Here is a 15,150-nt window from a genome sequence, read left to right as displayed (position 1 = left end):
CATAAAATTTCTTAGAGGGGAGGGGGTTAGTACGGGTCCATCCTTGATTGGTCAAGTTTTTCTCGGGCCTGGACTCGATCTTATTTTATCTTATCTGTTTGCCCTGTCAGGAGTTTTACAACTCATCTCCGGGGTCTGGTCTTGTTATCTCTGGAGAGGGGCATCTCGTGGTTAATTGGTTACCATCAGACATCCTGACTCTGTTCTTTTGTTCCTGGGGCTGGCGCCATCATTTCTGGGGACTTGAAACTGGCCTGGCCTAAATCACAGTCCCCAAAGCTGCCACTGAATACTTTAGGTACAGAATGCAAAAGTAAGGTGTTTTCTAAGTCTCCAGGGAGGCTCTTCCAAACCTCTCACTCACAGCAGGGAGGTGGGGAGAAGGAGCCTCCCCTTTCTTTATGAGGCTAGATCTTAAAGGCACAGACCATATAATTTATTTTAACCCACATCCCTTTTTAGTCTTTTGGTCGAATATCCTGACTTTTCCAAAGTCCCTGTAGCAGATACAGCCACCTGGGGAAAAGGGGTCTAAGTTCTTATCTACACTTAGGAATCCTGGTTTAAGCTTCTCTTTGTCTGTAGGGGATAGAGTGGGGGGTTTTACTGAGGTATCACAGGCAGAGCGAGCCAGATGCGCTGAACATCATCGCCGGTGGACACTTGGCTTCTCCTGGCCAAAGGACAGAACGTTCTGCTTTACCACCAAGTGCCTGTTTCAGCCAGTTGGCTCGTTACTGATGGACTTGGGGGCCGCTGTTACAGCAAGTGGCAGGCCCTTTCTGGAGATGGATGTCCCGTCTCTGGGAAACTCAGGACTCAGACACGCTGTTCATTATTATCGAAGAGTCTTGCTGCTGTCGGAACCTGCTGTTCAGAGACAGATAATGCCTTTCTCTAGCAGATGTTTGAGTGGAGAGAGGAGATTATAGTAAGTGGATGTGAGGAGGAGGGCTGACTCGGATTTATACCACCATCACCCCCATGTTACCATTCAATAGCTGAGGACTGGCTTTTAAAGAGTTAATTTTTCAGAGCTGGGAAGATGGTTTAGTTGGTAAAATACTTGCCACACAGGCATGAGGAGCCGAGTTCAGATCTCCAGCACCCATGTAAAAAGGTATATAGTTCATTTCTGCCTGAAGACAAAGCAAGGCGGAAGAGGGAGAACAGAGAAGAAGAGAATTCTTACCATGGACCGTAAAACAAGCAGTGAATTCACCAACATCTGTGGTCTCATCTTTACGCTTAGAGACCTAACAATTCAGGTCAGTGTGGCCACGTAATATCCACTTACCAATACTTGAACATGAGTGTGGTCTATGGATCAGCGTCCCCAAAAGCATGCCAAGTATGGAGAATCCTGAGCCAGTCCCAGACCTAGGCAGTCCAAATGGTCCTCAGGTGGTCTCTGGCCGTATTAATGTTTGAGAATCACTACCATAAATCAATGTATGCTGCAAGTATTAATCTGCAGAAGAAATTTAAAACTTATCGTGCATGTGGTCCTAGGTTTTATCACCAACACCACACACACACACACACACACACACACACACACACACACACACACACACACACAAATAAGTTGTACATGAATTGCTGCTGTTGAATTTTGGAGGCAGGCTTTTTCTAGATATCCATGGCTATTTTATGTGGCTTCATATCATGGGCACATCCCTTCAGCAATAAACACGTAGTCTGTCAGTATAACCGAGGGGTAATCCTAGCATACCAAGGCTCTTGGTTTGATTGCCAGTGCAGCAAAAATAATGATAACTTTGTCCAGTTTGGCATGGGAGAAAACATTTTTTTAACTTAATCCCAATCTTTGACAAAAATACTTTAGTTCCACATGTACATTTTCATCAAGGATATAGTTGCACCAGTAAATACATGCAACCTTAGGTGTAAAGCTCTTTGGGGTTATGAATCTTCAGAGGGTTCTGTATGTCCTCTCACAGGTAAGGCTTCATGACAGAATCACTGATATCTCCATTTCCCCAATGTTTTCAACCATCTGGAGCTATTATTTTCAGCAGAAATCAAAATCATAGGAAGACTCAATAACAAAATGGTGTCAGACACTAAGGAAAGATGTTGTAGTTTGTTGCTGGAGGGCTTCTCTCCAGGTTCCCCAAGCCCCGCAGTCCCACAATCCACATATAAAATAATCACTCAGACGCTTATATCACTTATAAACTGTATGGCCATGGCAGGCTTCTTGCTAACTGTTCTTATATCTTAAATTAACCTATTTTTATAAATCTATACCTTGCCACGTGGCTGGTGGCTTACCAGCGTCTTCACATGCTGCTTGTCCTGGTAGTGGCTGCCGTCTCTCTCCTCAGCCTTCCGCTTCCCAGAATTCTCCTCTCTCCTTGTCCCACCTACTTCCTGCCTGGCCAATCAGTGTTTTATTTATTGACCAATCAGAGCAATTGGACATACAGACCGTCCCACAGCAGTAGCTGACACTGTAGAGTAGCTGAAACAAAAGAAGAGATCAAGTGTTCATATAGAAAACAGGTTGTTAAAGATCTTACAGGCTAATGTCTGAACCTTGAAGGTTCTAGGCCATTCTGAGCTACATAGGTCCATAGGAAGACCCTGACTCAAAACCAAGCCAAACCAAAGAAATCTCACACAGGATATCTTGAATTGGTGGCACACACCTCTAATCTCAGCATTCAGAAGACTGAGGCAGGAGGATCATCCTAAGCTACACAACAGAGACTGTGTCTTAAATCAAACACAGTTTCATGGTTTGAATGTGAAATTCCCCCACCCACAGCCTCGTGTGTCTGAACACTTAGTCCCTATCTGGTGGCACTATTTTGGGGTGCTTTAGAACATTTCTAATAAGTGGATCACTGTGGGCAGCAAAGGTCACAGGTGATATCTTGTTCTGATTTGCCTCAATAGGATTTTAAGTAACTTCCCACCTGGTCTTCTTGCTTATTCCTTTTCCCTTCTCCGGTTTAAAGGTGGTAAAAAAAAAAAAAAAATGAAAGTCCATGCTGTTTAGGAAGCACCATTGTTAGAGTGCTTGCCTTGTATGCACAGAGGCTGGTGGTGATAATGTAGCTGTAATCCTAACCCTCAGCTGTGGAAACAGAAGGATCAGGTGTTAAGGTCCATACTGACTTGGCCCAATATCTCCATTCCCTCAGTTAGGAATCACACCGCAGAGGTAGTGTTGATAACTGAGATCTGTGGTGATATTTTATTTGTGCTGAAATGTGATTTTATTTGTATGTTAATAAATAAAGTTGCCTGGAGATCAGAGGTAAAAGAAAGCCATTAAGCATAAGTCCAGTGGTGGTAGCACACATCCTTAATCCGATCACACGGCAGGCAGAGTCTCTGTGTGGTTGGTCAAGGACACAGCCAAGCATGGTGACACACACCTTTAATCCCAGTACCAACCATAGATACCTAGAGGTCTGTGTAGACAGGCAGTGACAAGGAAGTCATGTGGTTGGGTTTAGAGCCAATGAGAAGGCAGAACAGAAAGGTAATAAAAAGACAAGTCAGATCGGAAGAAACTCTCTCCTCTGGGAAGCAACAAGGTGAGAGGTAAGATAAGGTCGTCATGACTCTCTGATCTCTTTAGCTATTTACCTCTGTATTTGGTTCTGTGTTTCTTATTTACTAAGACTGTTTAGAATTTCGTCTACAGAGATCCCTTGTAAAGATGTGCCTGCCCTTGGAAAAAGGGGCTCTGTCTTTATTGACTCTATTAATAGTCTGAATGGAAATGTAATGCAAGTGATCTAGATCAAAATAGAGGATTTCTATATGGCCATCACACTTGACCTAAACATTGGAAGATGGTCTAACAAAAGACTGACAGTTTTGTCACACACCCAAAAATCAAGTTTAAAAATGACTTGATATTCATTCACTTAACTGTTTTTCTTCAAACCACTCCAGTTTCCTGCTGTAGGAGCACAAAGAGAAGTGATCCCTTCCTGACTGCTAGAAGGGCAGACTGATCACATATAGTCTGACTATTGATTATGACTTGACGTGGGGGAAGTGAATTCTACCTTTTGTATCTTGCCTAGGGAGAAAATGGTGGCAGGGGAAGAAGGCAAGAGAAGGTCGGAGAGAAAAGTGGTTTGAGTCCTTCCTTTTAGGGTATCATTTCTGACCCCAGCACTGTACATCTGAATGTCCTACCCATGAAGCCCAAATGAAAGGCCAGAGAGTACAGGTTGAGGGGAGAGCATCAGTGAGAAACTGTGAACAGCCGGGGACTCTGAGATGTAGAAAGTGTGGACTCAGGAAAGAGTCAGGGGGCAGATTTTAGCCCCATATGGTTTAGCCTAGTGACACAGAATGCCGTTGGATAATAGGCACACCCTTATGGAAGAGTCTCTACCTCCAGGTCATCATCAGCCTTTACTTCAGTACCTATCCCTGTGTGGAGTATTGTTGGAGTTCCAGGCGGACTCGAAAACTTAAAACATGAAACACATCCAGGAACAGATATCAGTCATTTATTCCTTCAAGAGGGAACAAAACATCCGCAACTCCGGGAAGTCAAGTCCTGCCATCTGAGTTGTTTGCAAATGGACGTACTAAGTGCTGGTCACCATTGTCACAGGAGCCCTTGTCAGTAGTGCTGCTTGAGGAGAAAAAGAGCATTTCCCAGATCTGCCCTGTCATTTCCAGGAAAGTCAGCCAGCTAGGTTTGGGTTCAAACTTCTTCATGAAGCCATCTTCCTGTGAGAAGAAAGTGCAGACTGAAGACTCAGTGAGATAATCCTCTCTATTCTCTCACCACCAGTAGTCATTTCATTCTCCCCATTGTTCTCTACTCCAAAGCCAAATCCCTTTAGAATATAGCCACCCAGTAGAAACACAGCTGAGCTACATATGTTAGCTTCAAGGGATTTTGCAGCCATATATTAAGAAGTGTCTTTGTCAGTCTTCTACTGCTGTGAAGAGACACCATGACCAAGGTAGTTCTTAATTTAACTGGGGGCTAGCTTATAGTTTCAGAGGCTTAGTCCATTATCATCATGGCAGGAAGCATGGGGCACGCAGGCAGGTAAGAACTAAGATGGCATGCAGTAGCTGCTAAGAGCTACATTCTGATCTGATCCATAAGCAGAGAGAGAGAGAGAGACAGACTCTGGGGTTGGCATGACATACTTCCTCCAACAAGGCCACGCCTCCTAATCCTTTTAATCCTTTCAGAGAGTGCCACTCCCTGATGACTAAGCCTATGGAGTCATTCCTATTCAAACCACTACAAGAAGTAAGAAAGTAAAAAGAATTTGAAAACTTATCTAACTCAATGTGGATTTAGTATATGAGTATTCTTTCGTAGTGTAGACAGTATGGAGTCATTATTGAGATGTTATATTCTGAAATCCAAAGACTAGTACTTTCATCTTCATTCAAACTAGCCCTGCTTCTGTTGCTCACTCCCCATAAGCTCCAGGGAAAGGAATTCTCCAGTTTTTTGTGTTGTTTTGTTTTCCTGTCTTTTTCTTTCAGTTGCCTAGCACTGAAAATTAAATTTATATTTATGAATTGTATTATACTGAGAATTATTGTTATTATTTGTTTGTTTTTCGAGACAGGGTTTCTAACAGCTGTGGCTGCCCTAGAACTTGCTTTCTAGACCAGGCTGGCCTTAAATTCACAGAGATCCACCTGCCCCTGCCTCCCAAGTGCTGGAGTTAAAGTACCACTGCCCGGCTATACTGAGAATTATAAGAACTCATAGTAAATCCAAATTCAACTAATGTCCTTGAGTCTAAGAAAATACTGATTATTTCCACTATAATTATTTTTGAACCTGGACTTTTTTTTTTTTAATTAGGAAAATCCAGACTGATAGAAATGCCTGTCTAGGACATTGAATTCCTAGATTCAAGCCCCAGAACACGCACGCACGCACGCACGCATGCATGCACACGCCAAAATCCCAACAAACTGTAGCTCACTGTAACAATATTTTAACAACTTGAAATCTATAATTATATTACATTTTCATTGGAAATTACTTCTACCTGCATGCTAATTCTTACGTTATCATCTTTTTCATCTCTGTAACCCAATACACAGCAAAACGGTTTGCTACTAGGTGATAAACACATGGGAATGAATTAAATTAAATTTAAACCGGGAGGTGAGGGCGTGGATCGACACTCTCCGCATCTTCTTAAGCTCGCAGCAAGGCCTTTCCTCACAATAACAAAATAACTCCAAACGTGCCCGGGTCCAACCTCCCTTAGAAGCTCCGGGGCTATCCACAGGCTCTGCCCCCTGCCCTGGGAAGCCAGACAGGCGCCAGGAGCACAAGTGCGCCTGCGCAGACGCGCGAGCTGAGCCTACTAGGTCCTCTGTGGACCATTTAGTCCCTCCTTGTAGGACATCGCAGACTGCTAAGTAGTTAGCAGGCTTCTCTAGCAACACTAGCCTCATTCTTACCTTAGCGATGTCCTGATAAATAGAAGCCTCATGTGTGTCATTAGCTCTAAGCAGTCTATGTTCCTTAACTTTAACTGGCATTCTGTGTAATTTGAGTCAAGGAGGGTTATAGGGTGATATCCTTCTTTGATCCTTTAAATTAATGGATGACATAGGGAGAAAGGATCTGCCCTCTGGATGATCTTTGGTGCTCTTAGAGGCATCCTTGCCTCAGCCTCCAATATGCAGAGACTGAGTTTGTGAGCTTCCCTAAAATACTGCCCATGTTTCTCAGAATAAATTGTATGGACAGGAGAGGATCAGTTCTCTATGCACCATAATGTGTGTCTGTTTCTTACGCTGTCAGTACTTGAGTCTCCCACTTTGGCGTGGTCTGACCTGTCTCTTCTTTCCTGGGGACATGAGATTATGCTCTAAGGAGTCTCTCTTCTCTAAGTGGCTTCCCTGTCACTTCTTCAGTAGACTCACAGCCCAGGCTAATCAGAACTATGTCTGCTCCTCTAGGATTCTCTCATTCTACAGATTTTTTTTTTTTGCTCTCTATCATAGACTATAACTGTGGATTCAGTGTGTAGTGCCTGCTTCTGAGCTGTGTGTGACAGAGAAACAGGATTCCTCTTCTAGTCACTCCCTTTCTGTCGCTCTTCTTATGATTTCCTGCCCCTCTCCTTCCCCAGCCACTTCTCTTTTTTAATCGCCACAGAAGCTTATGTGGTTCCTTCTTTGTGTTACCTTATTGTGGGTTCTCCGTACTGCAACACATTGTCCATGCAATGGGTCCTAAATCCCAGACATGTCCTTATTCTCAGTCCCGGGTGTTCTAGGTCTTTCTGTAATCACTAAATGTCAGTTTCTCACAAAGCTCATGAGACTGAAAAGATCACTGGTAGAGAGCAGAAAAGACCCTTTTCAGAAAAACATGCCTGGAAAGGCAGTTGAGTCTCTAATAAAAGTGTGGATCAGACCTGTACTACAGGTACATAGGTAAAAACTTCACCTGAAGCTGAAGAGAGTAGCCATTGCCCTACCCTGAAAGTCATCTCAGGGACTGATTGTACTCTGTGGTTTTTATCATAAGATTTGTTATAGGGGACCAGTGAGATCTTAGCAGTAAAGGCACTTGCTGTAAAGACTGAGATCAATACTTTGAGCCTGGAACCTACATGGTTGACTGAGAGAACCAGGTACAGAAGGGTCACTTCTGCTGGATGCACTGCCAGCTGTTGAGCCTCTCAAACAGAATACGTATAAAAAGAAATTTTTGAATGATTCATTTCATCATTACACCACATAATAGATGCTTTTTCACTGATTGAGATTACCATTCCCTACAAACAAAAAAAATCTGCTCCTCATTTCTCTCCAGAGCTACTCTCTGCCTTTATTTCTCTTCCTGGAAGACAGTCCTGCAACAACCCAACCATATTGTTCATTAGGTTTAATAAGATGTTCCAAGTCCAGTTGCTTTTACTCACATCAAGCAAAGATGCCCTGTAATAATACTAAGTCCCGTGAGCTGAGAGTCGCTTCCTTTCCCCTAGTGTCCCCTGAACCTACCACCAGTGCGGCCTCACCCCACTACAAGCAACACCGACCAGTGACGACTGTGAGGGTAAGAGGGACTTTCATTTCTCTGAGGTAGAAAGGTTACCTCGGTGGTCCCCTTGTGCTTCAGTGGGTATCACATTTCATTCATTAAACTGATCTGAGTCATCACGGATATTAGAGAGCTTATTTAGGAAGAGGAGGGAATGGAACTGTACCAACTTGGTCCTGATCAAGACAGCATACATCACAATGTGGCACAACTTTGTGTCCTGCTGTATGAGTGATCCCACCAAGGTGGGGGCCTCTAGTTTACACCAGTCCTCATGGTTGAAAGATCCTCTGAACATCCTCAAGCTGGACACACTAAGCTTCCAACCATATACTCAAGTTATTTGTAAACCATAGTCTAGAAACAAAAAATACCTTAGTGAAACATAAAAGTTTTTATAGATGGTATGTGATGTAAGTTTTGCAACCCTCTATAGGCCAGATAGGTTTACCTGATCTGCCACTGAATATGCCCAGTACTAGTTTGTATCACAAAGGACAGAGTCCCAGATCTCTGTGACATCATCGAATAATGTACCCATTAATATAGTCTCTTTGTTACTACTCTTCTCTGTCCTGATTTCAGTCACACGATGTTAGTGGGCAAAACAGCTTTGTAGACATTGCTCAGCATGATCATGACATTAAATATTTTCTTTCCTATTGATTGCAGGTGATGACTATAAGACATAAATGTGGTATGTATTGTGGGATCATTTTCCTAAGACACACCTGAGGTAGGAATTGTGAAAACACTGGTTGTATTTTGTGTGATACACCACTGTGATGTAACATATTAATGATTTGAGAATTGTTGTGTTAAATTTTTTTTCTTAGTTTCTTTTGAAGGCAAGGGCCACAACAAGTAAGTAATCATGGATATTTCTATGGTTCTTGTGTTCAATAGTAATCCTTTGTTATTTGAGGGTATTGTACTTCGATTCTTGTTTAAATCTGTTTTCCCCCCAAAAGTAGGATGCCTTTTTCACAACCCAATTTCCAGTTACAGATGTGTACATTGAAAATCAGAATACAAGGTAACTACAAAAATGTATTCAAACCTCATCTCAGATATGCAGGGTCAGTTACATGCTTGTGTTCCTTCATAAATGAGTTAACTAGAACTCAAGAGGTAGTGATGAGGCTCCTTAGCTGTGCATCTTAAGAGCCACTTCTTACCTCACAAAGGGCACAGTAATCCCTGTGGAGAGCTCTGTCTTCTTACATCTGCCTGCAGTAAGGCAGATCGATCGGGATCCCAAACACTGCAGTGACGGCTGTGGTGGTTGGAAGTCCTAGGAAGTGTCACTCGGCATGCAGCAGACAGTCACTGCTTTGAATGGTAGAGGAGCACAGTGCTCCTTTTAAGATGACAAAGCCCACAATTAAAGTACAGGGGAGAGTGGGATGAATAGTTCAAAGTCGATTTATCTTAGATCTGATGTATTCCTGTAAGTTTTGGAGAAAAGCATTAACAGATTAGACAATATTGGCATGGGCACAAAGAGCCACAAAATTTAAGGACAGTGTGCACTAAGATTTCCAGTCATCATTCATTTAATGATCTGTGCTGCATCATCAATCCAGCAATTCATTTAAATTTTATTTTTTTAATTATTATAATTTTATTAATTTTGATATATTTATGCACCGTATTTCATCTTATTCATCCCTTATAACTCTTACTGTTCATAGATCCTCTCCCTTTTTACATTTTTCCAAATTTTATCCTTAAAAAATAACTTGCTAGTCCATTTTATGTTAAACATATATGCAAACATGTAGGGGCATCCACTGAACCTGGGATAATGCTACAGGGACAACACCTTTAATTAATCTCTCCCTCCCTCACACAGAAGCCATAAATTACCAATAGCTTCTTAGTTAGGGGTGAGAAAGGTTTTTGAACCTCTCTTCCCTACAAACCACACTGTTGACCTCTTTGATCTTATATGGGTCCTATGCGAACAACCAACAATATACTTGTAAAGGAGAGCTGGACAGTGAGCAGTAAGGCTACTTCCTGTCATGGGTAGTTAGACTCCATGTTGCCTATTCCATTTTTGCTCTTGGTGCATTTACACAGGCAGCAGGGAAGAGTGCCACTGGGCATCATTCTATCCACATTGGTGGTGTCTACATGCTCGGGCTCTCACCAGTGAGCTGATGTGTTAAGTGGCGCTCTTATGGTGATTGGCTTAGTACATGCCTATCGTGTCTAAAAACCCGAGTTTCATCCCAAGTACTCAATGTAATGTACCCAGGATTACACAGTCTGTAATCTTTGATTTAGAGTGGTAGATTCAAGAAAGTCATAAGTTCAAGACCAGCCTTTTCTAAATAGTGAATTTTAGGCCAGCCTGGGTTAGAGGCCTTTTTCATCAACAAAACATAACAAATAATCAATGAAAAAACAAAAATAATAAACTGAAATAGAAGATCTGTTGATGGAAGGAGAGTGTATAGAAGCTGACTCTGCCAGTAACAGGTTGACTGAATTGCAGAGGTTGGCCACATGCCCATATATATGTATGTGATTAGCACAAATTGAACTTGGTGAATTACTTAGGGAGACTAAAAGAGCACAGAGCTGGTAAGGAGTGGAGAGATATGAATGGAATCAAGAGAGTTAGGGTGATGAGTGGAGATGAATATGATCAAAATACATTTTATGGAATTCTCAAAGAATCACATATTTTATTAAAAACGATGAGGGAACAGTGAGCAGATAAGACGCACTGCCATGCCTTGTGCAGCCACTGCCTTCCTCTTATCTCTTGGCACCTCGAGAGTAGTTACACCATGAAGCACTAGACCCCTTTTCTTGTCGGTTCATGTTGAGGGTTTATACAGGGTTGGCCAATTTAAAGGAACTATTTTTTTTTTTTTTGGTCTAACGTTCATGTGACAATTTCATTTAGAATAACTTAGACTCTGAGTCATCACAGAAGGCACAAGCATAAGTCACCTCTCAGTGTGGGTCCTTGATGATCAGAGTCACTTGCTGAGAGGTACCTGGTAGGATGAAGATGTTGGAGAAAGGCTGTGTTTACTAATTCAGAGACCTTCTACAACTTATTTTGGAAGAAATACATAATTGGAGTCAGGGATCAAAGGCACAGCATCTATCTCTTTGCTTATATCTGGCAGGGACTTTGATCAGAGCATCATGGATATGCCTAACATGGTACCCAAGGTTAAAAAGTTAGAGGAATACACAGCTGCTTACCTTCTGAACCTACTTAAAGTGATACCATATGTCCTGCATGAGCTGTGAAATATCCCGGATAAGAAAAGAATGAAATTAAACAACCACTGGTCACTGTTGTGTAGCACACTAAACACTTGCTCAGGATTCAGTCATTCTTGTCTAATTGAATTGTTTTTACATTTCACAAACATCATAGAACACTTGTACAATCCATGTGCTTTTCCTTAGGGTTTAACATATCTTTTACACCGATAAGACTCCTGGGGGTCCTTATGAATTTTTAGTTCACTGGTGCAAAGATGTGATCACAGCGGGATTGCATAGATTTCACTGTGTCATGATGCTCTAACTGGGATTTGAACGCTGCGTATCAGTCACCACACCAACGTAACATAGTCACATTGCTCTTCCTTCTCTATTGTCACATCTGTACTAATTTAGACTTTACCTACATCATGTGACCATAATAGTCTTTATCTACATCATCATGTGATGCATAATTAATTGGACACTGACACAGTGATCTTCCTGAAGCACCATTCTAATTACAGTGACTTACCTGAAAATAAATAAGGAGATCAAGTGACAAACACTCAACTATTCTAAGTTTCCTCTGTTTGTCTGCTGTGAAGCTGACATAACTTTCCCTGTTGTGACTGCATTCCCTGTTTCTGCAGTACTAAAGAAAAGGACCATCAAAACAACCGTGATCCCACTTGATACAGATGGACCACAAATCATCTCCGGTACCTCCAAAGAAACATACATTAAAACAGAAGGTACTGAGGGAATTATGTTCAGTTATGTATAATAGATGCCCTTTATACTATGCACTATTTATAAATCTATAGAGACGTTTTGCTGTAGTTTTTAGTGTGTAGATACTGTTAATTTATCTAGCTTATCTGTAGAAATACAACCACAGAATTTAAATAGGATAAATAGGTTTAAAGGTTAAAGGTAACCTTTGCCTTTCATTAAGTAGTGGTAAACCATAGGAAACCTGAGACTTTCCTATGAATGAGTATGGCTTCACCTGGGGTAGGCATGAATGACTGAGCCACCCTCTCAGTCACTTTGTCCCAGACATGGATGATGCAGATGTGGAAAGTCTCAAGAGTGATCTGTTTAATGTCCAGAATCTCAAGAATGAGGATGAAATTTGAATTAGATAAAGGCATTTCTAGTCAGGTCCATTGGGAGAGAGCCCTAGGCATGGTCATCTTAGACCTTGTACTTGGGAGGCCAAGGGAGTGGGAAAGATCAGCAAGGACACAGAAACCTGTGTGCTTTTCCTCTTTCCAATGCATAATAGTTAACACTGGTAGGGTTAAGGGTGCTTTGCTCCTGGTTCTGTTATTTAAAGACTGTATTTCCAAGAACACATAGACTGTTCTTCCTCTGCCACTCCCAATGCACAAGCGTTGGAATGTTGTTATACCTCTCCTTGGAAATTTTGTTAGGATTACTTTCCCAGAGGCAGTGGGCAAAGAAAGGTTTAGTTTGCCATATAGTTTGAGTTTGGAGTCCATAATTGGGAAGCAGTAGAGGCAGAAACTTGAGGGAGACTGACCTTGCAACCAGAGCCCAGAAGCAAAGAAAAATGAATGAATGTACTCTCCTGACTTTTCTTACTTTTATACTGCCCAGAATCCCATCGAAGGGAATGCTCGTACCCATAGGGAACAGCTCTTCTCATCTAACTTAATCTAATCAAGATAAACCCCAAGGGCATGCCCAGAGGACACAGACCTCATCAGTTTGACAGCTGGGTTTCAGCATCATGGAGCCTATGAAGTGTTGTTTTTCACTTTTGAGTATAACCTGTATCAGGGCCAATTTATCTATAGGGAACAACTTTCTCTCCTTACCAGGACCCATAGGTAAATGTCTTATAGTGTGATCCCAATGATGCCCAAGAAACAGGTTCTCTCTCTTTTTCTCCCAGGTCTTGTAGCAGCACTTCATGGACCCCACAGGGTGGAGTGGCTAAAGAGACCCAAGAATGGCTTTTTGTTCTGTCAAAACCCCAAGGCTACAATGTCCTGGGAGTAAGGGCTCAGTGTATGACTTTAGCTCTTTTATTTCTTTTTCTTTTTTTAGTTTCTCAAGATCTCTGTGTATTTGCCATGACTATCCTGGAACTTCTTTGTAGACCAGAATGGCCTTGAATTCATGGAGATCTGCCTGCCTCTGCCTCCTGAGAGCTGGGATTATAGGTGTGCACCTACCACCTGGTGACTTGAACTCTTTTGTAGGCAGTGTTCCTCACCTCAGACTGACATACAGGATGGCCGAGACAAGGGAGATTAGAGGTCTGACATCCATCTTAGATCCTGAACTCTAGCACACACTTGGCCCCATTTCAGAAATTCTTGGTTTAGCCTTCAATATTGAGAACATTCAACATTCAGTTCCTAGGACTAAAGGACTATAGGCACTTGGGTATCGGCTATCTTGGCACCTATCTGGTCACAGGGCTGTGTCTGTCCTCTGTGCTGTCACCATTTGTATCTTTCACTTGTTATAGGCTTTCCTGACTTGTCTTCTTTAGGGGAAGGAGTTCATAATCTCAGAAATGAGTTTCCTGTGTCTTCCTTGGAGCCTCTTCATTAGGCTCGAGGCCCTTGATCCCCACAAGTGTGTTGGCTTCTCCTGCATTCTCTAATTCTTTAGCTGTGTTTGGCTCCACCATAACAGGCAGTGTTTGTAGAATTAATGCATTGTGTTACTCACTGTATACTCTGGGTCTCCTGCTTGTGAGTAGCGTGTCCTACAGAGCCCCATGACCCCACCTCTAGCCGCACACACTTCATATCCCTCATTACAGTTTCTTGCCCTTTATCCTTCTCCAGAAATTTCCCTATTTCCTGGGTGCCATGTTCATTCTGCGTTCTGTGCCTGGCTATCCTTAGAGTCTTGGAGGTTCTTTTCCACTAATTATTTAGTGCCTGACACTGTATAGTAGAACACACTGTCCACAGAATATAGCCTAACCCTCTGGCATGCTCCCATACTCAGTCCAGATAGTTCTTTGCCTTTTGTATTATCTCTAAATATCTCTTCCTCACCAAACTCACCGGACAGGAAAGGCCATTGAGAGCAAAGATATCAAATCTTAGTAGTTTATCTGGTTCAGTCCTGGATCTGGTAGGCACAGCTAAAGGGCTCCTGATGCCTAGCTGTATGGCATGGATATGTGAAGAGAGAAGAAAAGGCTGGACTCAGTCAGCCAGAGGAAGTCCCATAAACAGGGCAAGACTGTATATTAGAAGAACAATAAACCCAGAAAAGGTTGTCCCAAACCTTAGGGATTGTAAGGAAGAAGGTGAAGGAGTGACTGGCATGTGGTCATCACATTGGCCCTCATGAAACTCTCAGTGCTATGACACAAATTAGGAAGGTATCTTGTCTGAAATTTGACCCAACACTCCACTCTCTCTCCACTAGTAACTGGGCTGGAGGCAGCCTGTCCTGTACAGAATGCCTCTTTTGCATGGGAGGACAGAAACCCCACTGAGTTATCTCTCTCCTTATAGCTTTCCCTAAATGAAGTAAAATGAAGGTGCGTATCCTTGACATTGACCTTGTGAAAAAAAGTCCCTATTTATTTTTGTTGTATTTGCAATTTCCTTAAAGACTTGTGCCAGCTGTACAAAGCTTACATGTATACTACATGGCCTAGAAATATTATGAAGTTAAGATTAAAACATACATGCATAATTTACAGGCCATTATCTGTTTTGGTTTATTTCCACAAAATATGTATGAAGTATGATAAAATCTTAAATTTGATCATTATTTACACACTTACAGGCCATATGGTGAGTTCTGTTTGAGAGATTTGCAACCAAGATCAACATATCATTTCAAATAGCTTTATAAGATTTATC

The 15,150-nt window shown here is 42.1% G+C and overlaps 1 protein-coding gene and 1 long non-coding RNA gene across 2 annotated transcripts in view; one reads left to right on the top strand and one right to left on the bottom strand.

Annotated features, from left to right (window-relative positions):
• The window catches only part of LOC121821659 (immunoglobulin lambda-1 light chain-like), a 755,041-nt gene that overhangs the window by 698,049 nt on the left and 41,842 nt on the right, over positions 1–15,150 (bottom strand). The window lies entirely within an intron of this gene.
• Positions 7,973–13,166, top strand: LOC143268064 (uncharacterized). The gene is made up of 3 exons (XR_013043643.1): positions 7,973–8,062; positions 8,720–8,744; positions 11,935–13,166. It is a non-coding gene; the product is annotated as an uncharacterized LOC143268064 (long non-coding RNA).

This window comes from Peromyscus maniculatus, chromosome 12 (assembly GCF_049852395.1).
Source record: "Peromyscus maniculatus bairdii isolate BWxNUB_F1_BW_parent chromosome 12, HU_Pman_BW_mat_3.1, whole genome shotgun sequence".
NCBI classification, from domain to species: Eukaryota; Metazoa; Chordata; class Mammalia; order Rodentia; family Cricetidae; genus Peromyscus; species Peromyscus maniculatus.
This window is presented reverse-complemented; position numbering and strand designations above follow the sequence as displayed.